This window comes from Sminthopsis crassicaudata, chromosome 2 (assembly GCF_048593235.1).
Source record: "Sminthopsis crassicaudata isolate SCR6 chromosome 2, ASM4859323v1, whole genome shotgun sequence".
Classification (NCBI taxonomy): Eukaryota; Metazoa; Chordata; class Mammalia; order Dasyuromorphia; family Dasyuridae; genus Sminthopsis; species Sminthopsis crassicaudata.
In genome coordinates, this window is record NC_133618.1 from 662,724,974 (window position 1) to 662,740,410 (window position 15,437).

Here is a 15,437-nt window from a genome sequence, read left to right on the forward strand (position 1 = left end):
AGAGATTTTCCAGTAAATAATAACATGGCACAAGAGCAATGTGAGGGCCAGATTTCTGTTAGGAACCATAGTTCCCTCTGAGATGTGAGGTATATGTTTGTGTGTGCATATGTATGTTTACGTCCTAATTAGACTTCTGTAAATAGGTCACATCCAAAGATGGAGCAGCACCTTCTTAGTTTTTGGGCTGTATTGAGGCCATATCTTTGCAGTCTATTTTTTTTAATTAAGGAAATAAACAGTAGGTGCTATCAGAGTCCATTATAAAAATAGCTAACATTTCAATAACACTTTAAATTTTGCCAAGTACTTTATGGATTTCATCACCTCAGCGAGAGGTAGCAATATCAATAGCCCCATTGTAGAGAAGAAAGTGAGGATCCTTCTCTCTCCTCGGTCTCATATCTGTCTGACTGATCCTTCCTTGTCTCCAGATCTCACCTTCTAAGCATAACTGTCCTTCAGGGTACGGTCCTGGGCTCTTTTCTCCTTCTCTATAACTTCACTTGGTGACCTCACCAGCTCCCAAGGATGCTCGTGTTTCTCTAACCTGTCTGTCCTGTCCCCATCTCTGCCGCTTTAATCTCACACCTCCAGCTTATCTTTCAGACATTTTGAACTGGATGTCCAAAGGCATCTTGGGTTCAACACGTCCAAAACGGAACTCCTTACCTCTCCCCCATCTGATCTTCCCTTTCCCTACTGAGGAGATGTCTCTCAGTCCCTTAGGCTCCAGTGTAGGCGCCATGTTTGGACTCCTCATTCTCATCCCTTGTATCCGAGCTGGTGACCAAGGCCTGCTGATTTACCTTTGCAGCATTTCCTCCATTATGTCTTCTCTTCTTGGATACTGTCACTGTCACAGCCCAAGCCCTCGTTGGCTCACACATGGATTATTATAGTAACTTTCTTGGCCGCCCAAGGCTCCACCGCCTCAATCTCCCTATGCCAACCCTTTCTGTTCACTCACCAAAGGGATTCTTCTAAAGGGCAGGTCTGACCAAGTGACCCCTCTCACACTCAAAAAACGCTCTTTTTTGCTCCCTCTGGCCTTCAGGAATAAATACAGAAGGCCTTGTTTGGCATTCAAAGCCCTTCCTAATCTACCCCCCTCCTTCCTTTTTAGTCTCAGTCCATACTCCCCATCACACCATCTTTGATCAATCACCACTGGCTTCCTGGCTAAACCCTGAACTGGAGCCAGCAAGGGACTGGTCACCGCTTGAATCGAGTCAGAATCTGCTTTTTCCTCACCTACAGGACTCTGCTTGCTGGGCCCCGAGCCCTTTAGGATGACTTATCCAGGGAAGTTGGGACTTCTAATGCCTTTTTCTCTATAGAAAGTAGCAGCTCTCCAAATCGCATCTCCTTGTTATTCTTGTAAGAGATTACCTCTGCAATGTCTGTGTATTTGAGGACACTCATTATGAAAAGGCTGTAATTGTAATAATAGTCATATATTCATACAGTCAACAAACAAGCGTACATTAAGCACCAGGGTTGGGGGTTTAGAGATACCAGAATGAAAGGAATCATCCCAGCCCCAGTGGTATAGACTATATGGGCGGGGGAGCATGTGTGTGTCAGTAAGCACAGGGAAAATTAAAATGTTAAGACAGAAGTAAATTGGAGGAGCCATAAGGGACACTTGGGAGTGGGGATGAGGAAAGGTCACGGGCAGAGAAGCTGGCGTGTGAGCTGAGCTTTGAAGGAAAGCAGGAGTGTCGGGAGGTGGCGAAGAGGAGGAGTGGGGTCCAGCAGGTGTAAGGCTGTGGAGACAGGCTATGGGCTGTTCTAACCATTGCTTATGTAAGAAAGCAAGAGGGAGCCAATGAGAGTAAAGAGAAAGAGGTTGTGATTGGACTGGAAAGGCAGGTTGGGGCCAAATTGCCAAGGCCTTTAAATGCTAAGCAGAGTGTACCATGGGGAGTCATTGAGTGGAGGAGTGATGTGGTCAGAGCTGGCATTAGGAAAAGAACTTGTATGGAGGATGAATTGGAATGGGGGATGCTTAAGTCTGGGAGGTTTTTGTATTAATCCAGGCAAGATGCAGTGAGGGCTGCACAAGGGAAGGAGAAACTTCCTACTGGAGGTGTAGTGAAGGACGTATCAAGGGGCTATGGGGCGAGGGAGTTGAGAATTGCTTCTAGATTTCAAACGTGAGAAAATCAAAGGATGGTAGGATCTTTTGCTGGAAGAGGGACATATAGTTAAGGAGAATAATTGGGAGAACTTGGAGCTCTTTAGTTTGAAGGTGATCAGATCATCCTCAAGATGGATCCTGCTTGATCCTGGACGGGTCACTGCAGTTGCAAAATGGCAACTGGAGGTTTGATGCTACAACTTCCCAATGTCCCAGAGTAGAGGCTGACCTAGAAAAAGGCAGGAGCTGGGTAATCACTCCTCAGGGGCTCTTGGTTGGGGCTGGGCCCTCAGGGTCACTTCCAAGTCAGAGATCTCACAGCTCTGTGCCCAAAGAGTCAGGACGGCTTTGCACTGGTAGGCAGCACAGTGGGAGAGTAGGATTGAGAAGCAAATCCTGCCTCGGACATGTGTGCTCTCAGGCAAATCTGAGGCTCAATTTCCTCATCTGTAAAATGGGAATAATAATAGCACTTCTATCCCAGAGTTATTGTGAGGATCAAGTGAGATAATATTCATTAAATGCTTTGCAAAACTTAAAATGTTATAGAATTATTTTTACTATTATGTTGTACAAAGAGCATCGAACTCAGATTCCAGAAGCCAGCACTTGATCCCATCTCCAGTGCCTATTATTTCTCTGAATCAGCACAGCTTTCACTGTTCCAAAGGGGCCAAGAGGACCTCGGTCCCTGTGTGCTTTCCTTATGTCCTATAAATGTGCCTTGCTGTGAGGACCAAAAGGCTGGGTAGAAATGGGCGCTATTGCTGGTCTATATGACTACTCTTATGAAATCAGAAGGGCAGCAGGAAGAGATTGCCAGGGCATTGCCGGGTCCGCTGCTCTTTGATGCTCATCTCATTCCTAGTGGATCCTTAGTCACAACTTCAGAAATCTGTGATTCACCAATACCTCCCCCATCAAAAAAAAAAGTCACATGTGTACATGGATGTTTACATGTCGAGTCTCCCACTGCAAGAATGCAAGCTCCTTTAAGACAGGGACTGGTTTTATCTATTTTATATTCTCAGCACTCAGCTTGACACATAGTGTTTAGTAAATTCTTTTTGACTTGACAGTGTCTGGAGTTGCCATGGTCAAAAAATCCATCCCCCTGCAGTCAAGCTGGTGAAATGCTTTTTTGGAAATGAGCTAATCTGGTACTCAGACGACACATGCCCTGCTCTTCCTTCTGGCCTTCCTTTGCCAAGGCCAGACTGATCCTTGTGGATCAGCAGAGGTTCCAGTTACTCACAACTTAGTCCAGAATTATGGCCTTTGAATCCACATGAGCATTGGATCCTCCCCTGCCATGTTGGATTTGAGAGCTTAGAAAAGACAATGCAGAAATGAGTAATCCTAAGACTTCATTGGTGTAAAGAAATGGCCCGCCATATGCAAAAGCTTTTGCCTTTTTAAAAATTTATTTTGTTATTTAATTTGCATTTTATTTTGAGTTGATCCTGCTTCTTTTCTTAGCAGTGAATATTTCTTACCCATAATCCTATCCAAGGGGCCTTTCCTGAGGCCCTTATTCTTTGGATTCCCATGAAACCTTGAGTCCTACTGTAGGCAGCACATAGCTGTAGAAGAAATCAAGGGATGTAGCGGCTATAGGACCACCTCTTTGTGCCTCAGTTTCTTCATCTGTAAAATGGAGTCTGTGGTTAATTTCCTTCAACAAGCTGTGAGGCTCAAATGACTAAATGTGGGGTTTGTACGTCTTTATTCCAATAGAGAAGCACAAATTGGCTCAGATTGGAAGCTTAGACTAAAGGACCTATGTTCAAATCCTAGCCTTGCTCTTTTGTACCCATGTAGCCATAAGCAGTCACATTATCTCTGTGGGCCACAGTTAACTCATCCATAAAGCGAGCATCTTGGAGGAGGTGACCTCTTGAGAACTCTCAATTAAAAATCTAGGAATCTAGGAACGTTGGTAATATATTCTGTATACACATCTCTGTGTGTTTACACAGAGAAAGGAGAGCAGTAGTGAACTAATAGCAGTTCCTTATGTAGGGCACACTTTTCATTTCAAAGCATTTTCCTTACTGTTGACTGGGGAAATAGATACTATTAATTAAGTATTAACATCCCCATTTTATAGATGAACAAATGGAAACTCCAGACAGCTAGATTTGGAATTGGGAAGATTCCAGATTCAGATTCCCCTTTTAATCCTAATATTAGAATAACTTCACCTCTCAGAGCTTCTTTTGTTTCTCCTCTGTAAAATGGGAATCATAATACCGGCACCTCCCTCGCTGGGTTGTCAAATGCGTGAGAAGCCCTTTGCCAACAGTGAAGTGCTCTCTAAAGGGCAGCTGTGGTGAGGATAATAGATAATGTTACACAATAAATGTGCCAAATTGTAGCAAAATAAAATGTTCTGTCACTTGGAGTATCTCAGAAGAGCTATCATTTCTTCTCCTAATAGGGACTCTGGGCTTGGAACTGGGAGAGACCACGTGCTTAGTAATTGTATGATTTTTGGCTAAGTCTTGTCCCTTCTTGGAGCCCCAGTTTCCTCATCTGTAAAATGGGAGTGCTACCTACCTCCATAGGTTGTTAGAGTATTTCACAAAACTCAAATGTTGTATAAATGTCTTGCTATTCTCCTCCTCGGGCACTAAAAAGTAGTAATAATTCCTAGAAAATGGCAGTGGGGAAGTTTTTCCTTCACTGTCCCATTTCTTCTCCTATTGAATTCCTTGCCATTCCTGTCTTCATCTTAAATCACAAGAATCTCGCTCAAGCAAGCCTTCCTGGTCACTGTCTGCTCGGACCCAGTCCTGGATGAACTTGGGCCCTTTCCTACTCTGGGCAGCACCTGTCCCCTGCATCGATGCTAAAAGCATAAATTGTAACGCTTTCCCTTTTCGCCCTCTGTCATCTAATAACCCGCCCGGCCCCCTCACTTCTGTCTCTGGGAAATGTTTTCCAACACTCCTGTCACCAGCTGCTGCCCTCACTCCAGCTCTGGGTGCCCAGCCTGGGAATCTTTGAACCTGGCCACTGGCTCTGGGCATTTGTCATCAGCTACACTGAGGAAGGCCGCCGGGCCTCCTTAGCTTTCTCCTAAGAGTTTCAGGTGAAAAATGGAATGAGTCTGCCTCTGCCTCCAAGAGAGTGGGCTTGGGGGCTTCTGTCCTCTGACTTGTGAATCTCTTTGACTGAATCCTGACTTGTGAATCTCCCAAAGTCCTTCCTAGTTGAGGCTCCTAGCTTATATATGTTCTCTAAAGGTGTGAACTAATGGGTGAACTCCTTTAAAGGTGTGAACTAAGTATATAAGCATTGTCTCTACCAGTGACTTAGCATCTTGTTTCAAATTCTGGCCCATAACACACCACTTTATGAAAGATAGTTCAGGAGATATTAGATATAAATTATTCGATTAGATTGATTAGATTATTAGATTTCATCTAATATAATTAATATTAGTTTAGAATTTCATAGGCTAAAAGTTCTGGAAGGAACCTTATACCTAAAGGAGGCCCTTCTCCAAAGCACCAGATGAGGTGAGGGTCATTTCAAGTCCACACAAGCCTAGGTTTCCTCCCATTCAAATGAGTGAGTTGCACAAGATGACCTCGAAGCTGCCTTTTATCTCGATTCCCCGTACTTCTGTTTTCTACCTCCTGTATATACTGAAAGCCTGTGGGACTGCTGTCACAGGCTCCTTTTGTGAAGGTATACTTTGGATACCTCCAGCCACTGAGAACGATGCTTTTGGTTGGCCCTTACCTTCCCGGTGCTCCCCCCATCAAGAGGTTGCCCTCAGACCTGTTTTCAATAGTGAATGACTTTAGCCTCCCCTCAGCAGGTCACAGCAGGCATTGTAGACCCAGAGCCAAGAACTGGATTTGGCAGCCAGTGCAAGGCTCTTGGAAGGGGCCTCTTTTGAGGGGAGCTGTTTCCATGTAATATCAGCTAGCGTTTCTATGTGTTTTTAGGTTGGCAAAGTACTTTATGTTGTCTCAGAGGTAAGTTGTGCCCAATTTATTAATTTGTTATTGTTATTATCTCCAACTTACAAATGGGGAAACTGAAGCAGACTAAAATTAAATTAAGTGATTTGCTTACGTCTTCCTTGGTCCAGTGCCGTAATCACTCCACCTCCCAGCTGTTCCACATGAAGACAGAAATCAGGAGGAGGTTCTACACAGTTCTGAAGTGTCCTTGAAGTCAGAGTGGTATCCAGAATCCCATCTCCTTCACGTGCTAATTTTATCATCTCCTTAGACAAATGATTTCCTCCTCTCTGGCCCCATCTTAAAAGGAGAGATGCTTGGGCTGGAAGACGCTCAGGCCTTCCTCTTGCTCCATCCTCTGGATTTCCTGAAACCAGAGCTCTGGGTTGTTCAGAAAGTGTGCCATGCCCAGAAAACTTAGAGGTGGGTTCCCTCCAGAGCCAAGTTTTCTAGTTCATTTTATTCAGTATTTCCCCTCTTTCTTCACAACTGTCTGAGATGGAATTAAACCCACATATTCCTGAATGCTCTCACCACTGAGACATCCTGCCTCCCGAAGCAGGCAAGATGAAGCAAGAGCAGAGAATCTGAGTTTGAATTTGATCTCTGGTACTTGTTAACTCCACAGGTCACTTTTCTGCATTCTAGGCTTTAGCTTCCTTCTCTGAAAAATTCAGAGGTCGGACTAGATGACTTCTAAGGGCCTTTCATGTCATGGATGACTCTGGTCATGGTTCTGAGAAAGTCCAATGGGCTCTGATTTCCAATTCAATCCCAGCAGTTCTCATTATATAAATAGGAGCTCATCATTATCAGTGCCTCGAGCTCTTTGAAGTAGAGACTTATGGTAAATAAATGTCTAGAAAGCGTGCCCGAGCCATTCTTGCCACTCAGAAGAATCTGGATAATTATTGTTTTTAGTCATTTTCACTCATGTCCACCTCTTCATGACCCCATTCTCTTGGCAATAGTCCTGAGGGTGACCATTCCCTTCTCCAGTTACAGTTAAGGAAACTGAGGCAAACATGATGAAGTGATTTGCCTGTGATCTTACAGCTTTGTGACTCCAGGTCTAGCATTCTATTGCTGTGTAGCTTTCCTCAGAATGTGAATGCTGGCTTTGAAATCTGTCTTTCTGAAATTCTAGATGTTCTTCATATGTTAAAATTAAGACCTCTTCTAGATGATTTATGGTACTCTTAGGAGGCGAATTGGCTTAGGAGTCGGGGGACCTTAAACTTGGGCGTTGTTGGAGAAGTCGTTATCCCTTTGTTCCAATATGATAGAGAGAATAATAGACAGTGATCTGAGGAATGGCCCCCTCCCTGGACAGGAATGGGAGTAAGAGGTAGAAATAGGAAAAAAAACCGTCTAATTTTGGCACACGGTAAGGAAGAAAGTCATAATCTTGAGAGTTGCTCCCAAGTGGAATGGCTGCCTTGGGTCGAGGTAGTGAGTTCCCCTCACAGGAAGTCCAAGCCACTTCTTGGAAAAGGAATTCTTTTCAAGTCAAGATGGGACTAGATGCTCTCTTCCAAGTCTGAGAGTCTTTGATTCTGGGAGATAAGCCTAGAAAGTTAATTCTGAGCCAGACTACACTGTGTAATCCCATCTGTTCTACCCATGAATTCCCCTTTACTTCTTACAATTTCTGCTTATTTACACCCTTTGAGCCTTCAGGGTCTACATCAGAAGCCTACCATCTGGGAAGCTTCGTTAATGTCCCCAAATGAAGAGATTTCTCCATCCTCTGGTTTCATAACATTTGATAGTATGTGCACAAAGATAGGAATAAATCAACTTTCCCATATCCCAAGTAAAGTGCAGAAGGCTGCAGAAAGGCTAGGCGACATGTAAGACAAGGCCCCTGCCCTCCAGGAGCTTACCTTACAGGGTTCTAAGACGTGACTATACTACCTATTGTCCCATGATAAATTCATTAGAGACAAAGCAGAACACTATGACATCTAACAGGAAAGCTCATGACCAAGAGGAGATCCAGGAAGAGTCACAGAGAAGATGGTCTCGGAATTGCACATCTGAGGATGAGACAGAGTTCAACGGGCAGAGGGATGTTCCAGGCAAGGGGCAGGCTGTCTACATCAGTGCGGCGTGAGAGCACACCATGCATCACCAGACAAAAAGGCATCTAATCTGGCTACAGCATAATACAAGGAGAGGGAGTTTATGGTTGGAAAGATAGAATGGGACCATGTTGTCGGAGTAATGATAATAAAAATTAGTCGGCATTCCTATTTGAAAGCACTTTGCAAATATTATCTCATTTGATCCTCATAACCTGGGAGGTAGGTGGTGTTATCCCCATTTTAAAAATGAATTAACTGAGGCTGACAGGGGATAAGTAACTTGCCCAGTCCTCCCCAGCTAGAAAGTGTCTGAGGCTGAATTTGAACTCAGATCTTCCTGGCTCCAATCCCATTGCTTTGTGCCCTGTAACACCACTGCCTCGGAGAAAGCCTTGAATGTCAATTAGAGAAACTGCTACTCTACCTAGGAGTGTCCCTGAAGACTTCTAGAAAAGAATAACATGAGGTTTTGAATAAAGTTTATTGAATTGAGTGGCAAAGTCTATGATCTTATTTATTGTATATCTCCAGGTAAAGTAGGAGCTGTGGCTGGAGGAAGGGCTGGACTGAACCTATTCCCTTCCCCACTTTCTTCTGATACTTTCAGGTTACTAGACTTCTAAACTCCAGCCCACTTCTTGGGAACCAAAGGTATTAGCTGAGCATCTGTCTTTATTGTAGTATTTATTTCTGAACTATTTAATATGCATAAACTTAAAAGTATTTTAATTAATTTTAATTAACCTAATTAGGTTGCTATCTTTTTAAATATGCCACTGATGAAATTTTTGAGCATTGTACTCCTGATCCCATTTCTCCCATAAATCCTATGATTTTTAGTGCACAATTTTATGTAGTGTGGTACTTTTGCATTGAGTTATAATGAAATTGACTATATATATGTAATTTCAACTCAAAGAATGCATGATTGTTCAACATTTTTGGTAAAGAAAATAAAATATAATTATCCCCAATTTAGAAAAATGGAAGAAGTGCTCAATAGTTATTATAGCAAGTGTAATCTAATAATTATTTATTTAAAAAAATAAAAATAATCCATTGATCTAAATTCACAAAGAAAATTCTAGATTCATGGGAAAAACCTTCTATTTCATCTTCTCCACATTATTAAACAATCAATAGATATTTAGCAAATGCTACTGGGGTAGGAGGAAATGAGGTTGCTTATTACCCTTAAGTAGTTTACCATCTAGTAAAATTGGAGAGATTCTATTATGAATTAGAAGACAAGTGAATATCTTGTAAGGTCTTAAAATCACACCATCTTAGCTTTGATAGCTTAAGCAGATGGGAGAACTTTAGAGTAAATCTGTCAGAACTAAGTGTAATCAGGGCCTGTAAATCTCCATGAATCAAAGCCATTGGACAAGACTAGGTCATGTGCTGAGAAACTGTATAAAGAAAAGCAGCTATATTGGAACTAAAGGGAGGTTCTGAATGCATTCAGAGGACTAGAACAAGAAAGGACCAAGGGGAGAGCTGAGCAGTAACTTAGAATATCTGGGGAGGAAGAAGAAAATATGGAGTGAACAGTCATTGGTTCTGTGGCATCTGTTTAAAAGAAGAAAGGAAGTCTTGAGAAAAGGTCAGTTCCTTCCCCAACTTCCACAGACAGCATAATTTAATCTGATGTTTCATTAACCAAACATTTCTAGTAACTGTCTTCTGCCTCTGCCAAAAAGGGGTCAGGGGCTAACTAGAGATAGTTATAAATGTAAGATTGGGCAAGGAGCCCAAGCTCTACCTAAGTATCAGAAAGTTTCCTAAATGCAGACTTAGAGCACTTACAAACTCAGAGCTTTTCATTTAAAGTAAACTTCCTAAAACTGATAGAAGGGAAACACAGAAGGGTCTTAGGGGTCATTATATTGGCCCCATTCCAGGTTTTAAATGAGCTGATTTTTGCCATGGAGTCTTACGGTTACAATGGGAGATTCACTTGTGTTCCAATTTGTTAGAATCTCTGAAATTGCTGCTCCAGAACAGTCATACTCCGAGTTCCTAGCAGAGTACAGTGTACATAGGGGGCATTTGTTAAGCTTCTGATTGGTTTGCCTTCCCCAAAGTCACAAGAAGGGATGGGGAGGAGGTTGGCTGGCAGGTGAACAAAAAACATCCTGGAAAATTGGAGGGCAAGGTTGATAGACAGAAAGAAGGAGGCGGATCCAGAGGAGAAAAAGGAGGGACTATGCCCAAACTGTCAGAGTTTGTTTTGTCGTATTTTTACAATCCAAGATGTTATAGCCAATTAGGTGGCATATCTAGCGGATGGAATACTGAACTTAGGAAGGCCTGAGTTCAAATTTTCCCTAGATATTTGCTGGCTTTTTCACATTGGCAAGTTAACATCCCTGACCCCAATTTCTTCATTTGTAAATTGGGAGTAATAGTATTTACCATCTATCTTATAGAATTGTTTTGAAAATCCAACGAAAGAGCAGACTTTTAAAGCACATTCTCAGTGACAGATATTTTAGGTTAATAAACAGTGAAAGGAAAAAAAAGGAGATACCTGATTTCTCCTTAGTTGTAATGTTTAGTTCTCTTTTCCATCTTGTGGACTCTTACATGACCCCATATGTTTTTTTTGTTTTGTTTTGTTTTGTTTTTTTTGTTGTTTTGTTTTTTGGGCAAAGATAGTGGAAGTTTGCCATTTCCTTCTCCACCTCATTTTTGGGGAAACTGAGGCCAGCAGGATTAAATGACATGCCCAGGGCCCCACAGTTAATGTATATCCACCTATTTAAACCCCTGAGGATGAGTATTTTAGACTCTACTATCACCTAGCTGCCCTTCCCATTGGAGGGAGGAAAACAAAAACAAAGTTCTTGCATATTAAAGTTCAGTCCCTAAGTTTCATTTTCCTTCTCTAGTTCACTCTTAAAAACAAACAAATAAAAAACAGTCCTATTTCTATGATGATGTCTTTCCCTAAGTCACAAGGGGGAAATATGGCTTCCCCCTTAATCTTTCCCATCCTGAGAGTATTCTCAGAGTATGGTCATCTTCTCCATCAGCTCTGATAAAATCTGAGACTGTACCTCCTTTGATCTTCTATGCAGAGATATTTTCTCACTCATAGCTGCCCCCTTCACTTGGTTAGGAAATCAGGAGGTGGTTGATCCCTTGATTGTGCCAATTACATGGAATCGCCTCATTCTAACAGGCACGTTGCATAAGTAGTAAATGTTTAAACTAGATCATTTGATAATTGTTGGGTCAGAACGTCATTTTAATAAGGGGTCTCTCTGAGGCTCAAGAAGCCAGTCTAACTAATCAACATCACCGGGAACTATCTCCAAAGATCCAGTTTTCCAGTGTTCTGTAGATTTACTTCCCAGGTATGGATTTTCTAAGCTTGTTTCATTGATACATAAGATTGCTAGGTTAATATTAACTCAGAATCATGGAAAGAGCATTGGACTTAGCCTTAGCTTGAATTTGAGTTTTTCTATTTAAAATCTGAATGATTTTGGATGTTTTACTTATTCAAAAAGCATTTGTTAAGTGCCTACTATGCTTCTGGCAGTGAGTTAAAGAGAGAAAGACAGAGAGAGAGACAGAAAGAGGAGAGAGAAAGAGGAGAAAGAGAGAGGGGGGAGAAAGAGAAAGAAAAAGAGAGGGAGAGAGAGAAAGAAGAGACAGGGGAAAGAGAAAGAGAGAGGGAGATGAAAAAAGAGAGGGAAGGAGAGAGGACGAAGAAAGAAGGAAGAAAGAAACCTCTGTTATGTAGGAATTTTTATTCTATTGGAAAGAAACAACATGTATATAGATTAGAAAATTGAAAAATATAAAGATAGATCTATCATCTATCTATTCTCTATATCCACGGTAATTGGGGGAGAAAGGAGGTAGATCAGGAAGGGCCTCATGTACAAGGTCCCAGCTGAGCTGAGGACCCAGAAGGGAAAGCCCTAGTGGCAGAGGTGAATTTAGGGTGGGCATGGAAATGGGAGATGAAGAAGAGAAAAAGCAAATAGTATTAAATTAATATGTAGGGTGTTTTTAGGGGGAGTAATGTGGAACTGATGATGGTTTGGTCATTTTTCTTCTCTAGACCTCAGTTTCTGCCCCTTTAAAAAGAAGTTTAAATGGATCATCACTAGTATTAAATCCTGAGATTTTGTGATACCTAGAGGAATATTGACAATTTTGAATTTTCACTTTTTGACTTATTAGTTTAGTTGTTCTTAATAAGATGGGATTGAATGCATATTAGTGCATGATGAGGAGAAAAAAAGAGAAAGGGTGAGAGAGCATTAACCAGCCAGCCAATGATCTTGTAATGAAATCCTTCCTCTGATGCTTACTATTTGTGTTATCTTGGGCAGTTTATTTTTCCTCTCGTCTTTCATTTCTTCATCTATAAATGAGGGTTTGGATCTCTGAAGTTCTTCCAGCGTGATCTCTATTAACCTGTGACCTCCCAATTCAGACCTTAATCAACTTGCACTAATATCTAGAAAAATGCACATTTTAAATCAATGGAATATTTTCCCCTCATCTTTACTTCATTTACACTCAGTATTTCCTTGAAATTCCTTATTTTATCTCAGTTATCTCCTCTCAGCATTAATCATCATTCCCCCATTATAACTGAAGAACTATAGGAATTTATCTCCCTTTCACAAAATCCAGAGTGGGGTGAAATGCAATGGAGAAGAATCTTTGTTTCAAAAATTATAATAATATATACAATAGATGTACAAAAATTCTAGTGACTCTCAGAGAGTTCAGGTTCTGATTGGGGCAAATGGGCCCAGCTAGGGAAGTCCTGATTCAGAGTGATTATTGATGGACTGAATATGAAGGCACAGCAATATGGCCGTTGGCACGGCCCAACTCAGTGGTGCTTAGGGAACATGGTTAGAAAGAAGAAATCTGATAGTTTCGCTCAAGGCAGGCAAGTTGCATGTTGGGGGAAAAGGAGAGGGAACAAAGGTTTCTTACACCGGTCTATCATACATCTGTATAACACTCTCCAGCCTTGTTTTTCCCTTTATCGGTGTCCTTAAAACTGAATTGCACAATATTGAATCAAGCTTAAAATATTTTTATTTGCCAACCACTGATCTTTGTAATATAGTTAGTGGTTTTGGATCCAAACAGGGTTGTAGTTAGTTCTATTAAATTACAAAAATCATTCATTTTGTGCAAGCCAGAAGTGGGAATAGTTACAAAGAGAGAAATTCAGGCCAAGTATGGAGGGAAATTTTTTTTTTAAAGATCACTTCCTAATGATTAGAGATATTGGATCTGAGTTCAAATTTCACGTCTGTTACTTTCTATTTCAGTCTAGGGTGACCCATTTATTTTTCTCCTTTCCAAGTACCAGTTTTAATGGTAAGATAAAAGGCTTATACAAGATGCTCTCTGTATTCCTTTCCAGCTCTAAATCATTGGGGTTTTTAAAAACTTCTCTTTCCACTTGTTTGCTGTTCTGTTCAGGTAAGGATCATATTAGTTTTCCTGTGAAGGCCCTTCAAACTTAAGGCCTCTGGGATAAGCTTTTTTCCCACTTCTATTTGGATTCTCCTCAAATAGATAAGACAATGTGTGTTTTCCTCATAGCTCTTGGGGATCATCTCTAAATAGCAAACGTAGAAAAATGAATTCCATGGAAGGGACCTGATGTTTGTGGCCAGGTTTTAAAAACCCACTTTTGAAAAACAGGTTAGGTGAATGGAGTGAACTTTGTAAATTTATGCTTTTAACAGATAAATGATTTCCTCACCTGAAATTGTCAGAGCCAAGAATAAAGTCTCTGAGTGACTGACAGCCAAGGGGGAAGAGAATGTGGGTTTTTTGTTTTGTTTTCCCTCCTGCTGTGGCTCCAGCTCAGCCATCCATTTGGTATTATCATCTCATCGGCGTAGGGTCACTGTGTTCATTTGTTGTAGATTCTGGGATCAGAATAAATGTTGATTACCTAATGTTGTACCGTGAAACATCACAGAGTCATGGATTCTTAGACTTGAAAGAGACCTCAGAAGGTACAATTCAGACCAGAAAAAGAAGTCCTCTTTTAAAGCACCACATTGGTGGCCAGCCACCCTTTTAGAGTGCCCCCTTTTAGAGATTGATTGATTTTAACCGAAGTTTAAGATTTTTGCCTTTATTCCTCTGGATTTTTCATCAGTTCCTTACCAGCAAGGTAAAACGCCTATTGAAACTGAATCTCGACTCTGTTTTCTAAAGCAGTATTTGGTTATTTTGAGGACACAAACTTTCATGCTTCTCTTTGGTTCTCCAGGTTGCTAAGTATCTGGCACATAGTAGGTACTTAATTAATCCTTGTGGATTGATTATTATTTTTATTATGTTAACTGTGCCCTCCCAGCCCTGTTTGTCATCAGCATATTTGATAAGTGTATCAGTCACTAACTGTCCACAGTCACTGATCCTAAGAAAGATTGGAGCTCCCTCACTCAGGTCACCAAAAATGTACCAGCACACATGGGTTTTGTAAAACATAGATGTAATCTGTGATGGCACAAGGTGTTCCTACCCACAGAAAGCCTCAGAGGAAGGCAGCAGCTCAGAAAGGGCCCACAGGGGGGCAGTGTGCTAGATAATCAGGGGCAGGTATCCACCTGTGGAAGGGGATCCTTGACTCTAATGTGTGAGAGATTCCAGGTCATCCAGAGGAAATGGACAAATGAGTGGCTCTCTCAGCTGATGGAAACCAGACCATTGCCTGTGCTCTCTTATTAAAAGAAGTGCCCATCATGAGGAAGCTGATAGTTCCACTGTCCTGGCCAGGCCCTCTGGGGTATTAAGAGAGATATTTACAGGGAAATTGACTAATGGAGCAGTTTCAGAGACATTGACCAGTTGAAATTTGAAACCACGTCTGTTTCAAGTCAGTCCTAGGAAGTGGATAGTGTTTCAGTTGAATTTAATCTAATTGCAATAAGTAGCAAGTGCCCAGTTGATGTGAAGCTTTGTGCTTTAGCTGCCTCTAGATGTTTAAAGGACTCCTGGGGTATAATCTGTGACAGGGTGTAATCTGAGAGGAGCCGTGGGGTAGTACTCTATGGCACAGTGGGTAGAGCCCCAGTCCTGATGTCAGGAGGACCAGAGTTCAAATCCAGCCTCAGACACTTAACACTTCCTAGCTGTGTGACCCTGGACAAGTCACTTAACCCTAACTGCCTCAGCAAAAACAAAAACAAAAACAAAAACATCAGTAGCTAGATTTGAAGACCT

The 15,437-nt window shown here is 41.6% G+C and overlaps 1 protein-coding gene across 6 annotated transcripts in view; it reads left to right on the plus strand.

Moving 5' to 3' along the window:
* Positions 1-15,437, plus strand: part of RHOBTB1 (Rho related BTB domain containing 1) — a 174,134-nt gene that overhangs the window by 100,569 nt on the left and 58,128 nt on the right. Inside the window, exon 1 of one of the 6 annotated variants that reach the window (XM_074297036.1) lies at positions 9,271-9,813. The exons of 4 other annotated variants lie outside the window; for them this stretch is intronic. The gene's annotated coding sequence lies outside the window, so the exon portion shown is untranslated. Of the gene's footprint in view, positions 1-9,270; positions 9,814-9,866; positions 11,570-15,437 lie in introns of those variants that run through there. One more of the 6 variants, XM_074297035.1, reaches the window with a different exon arrangement.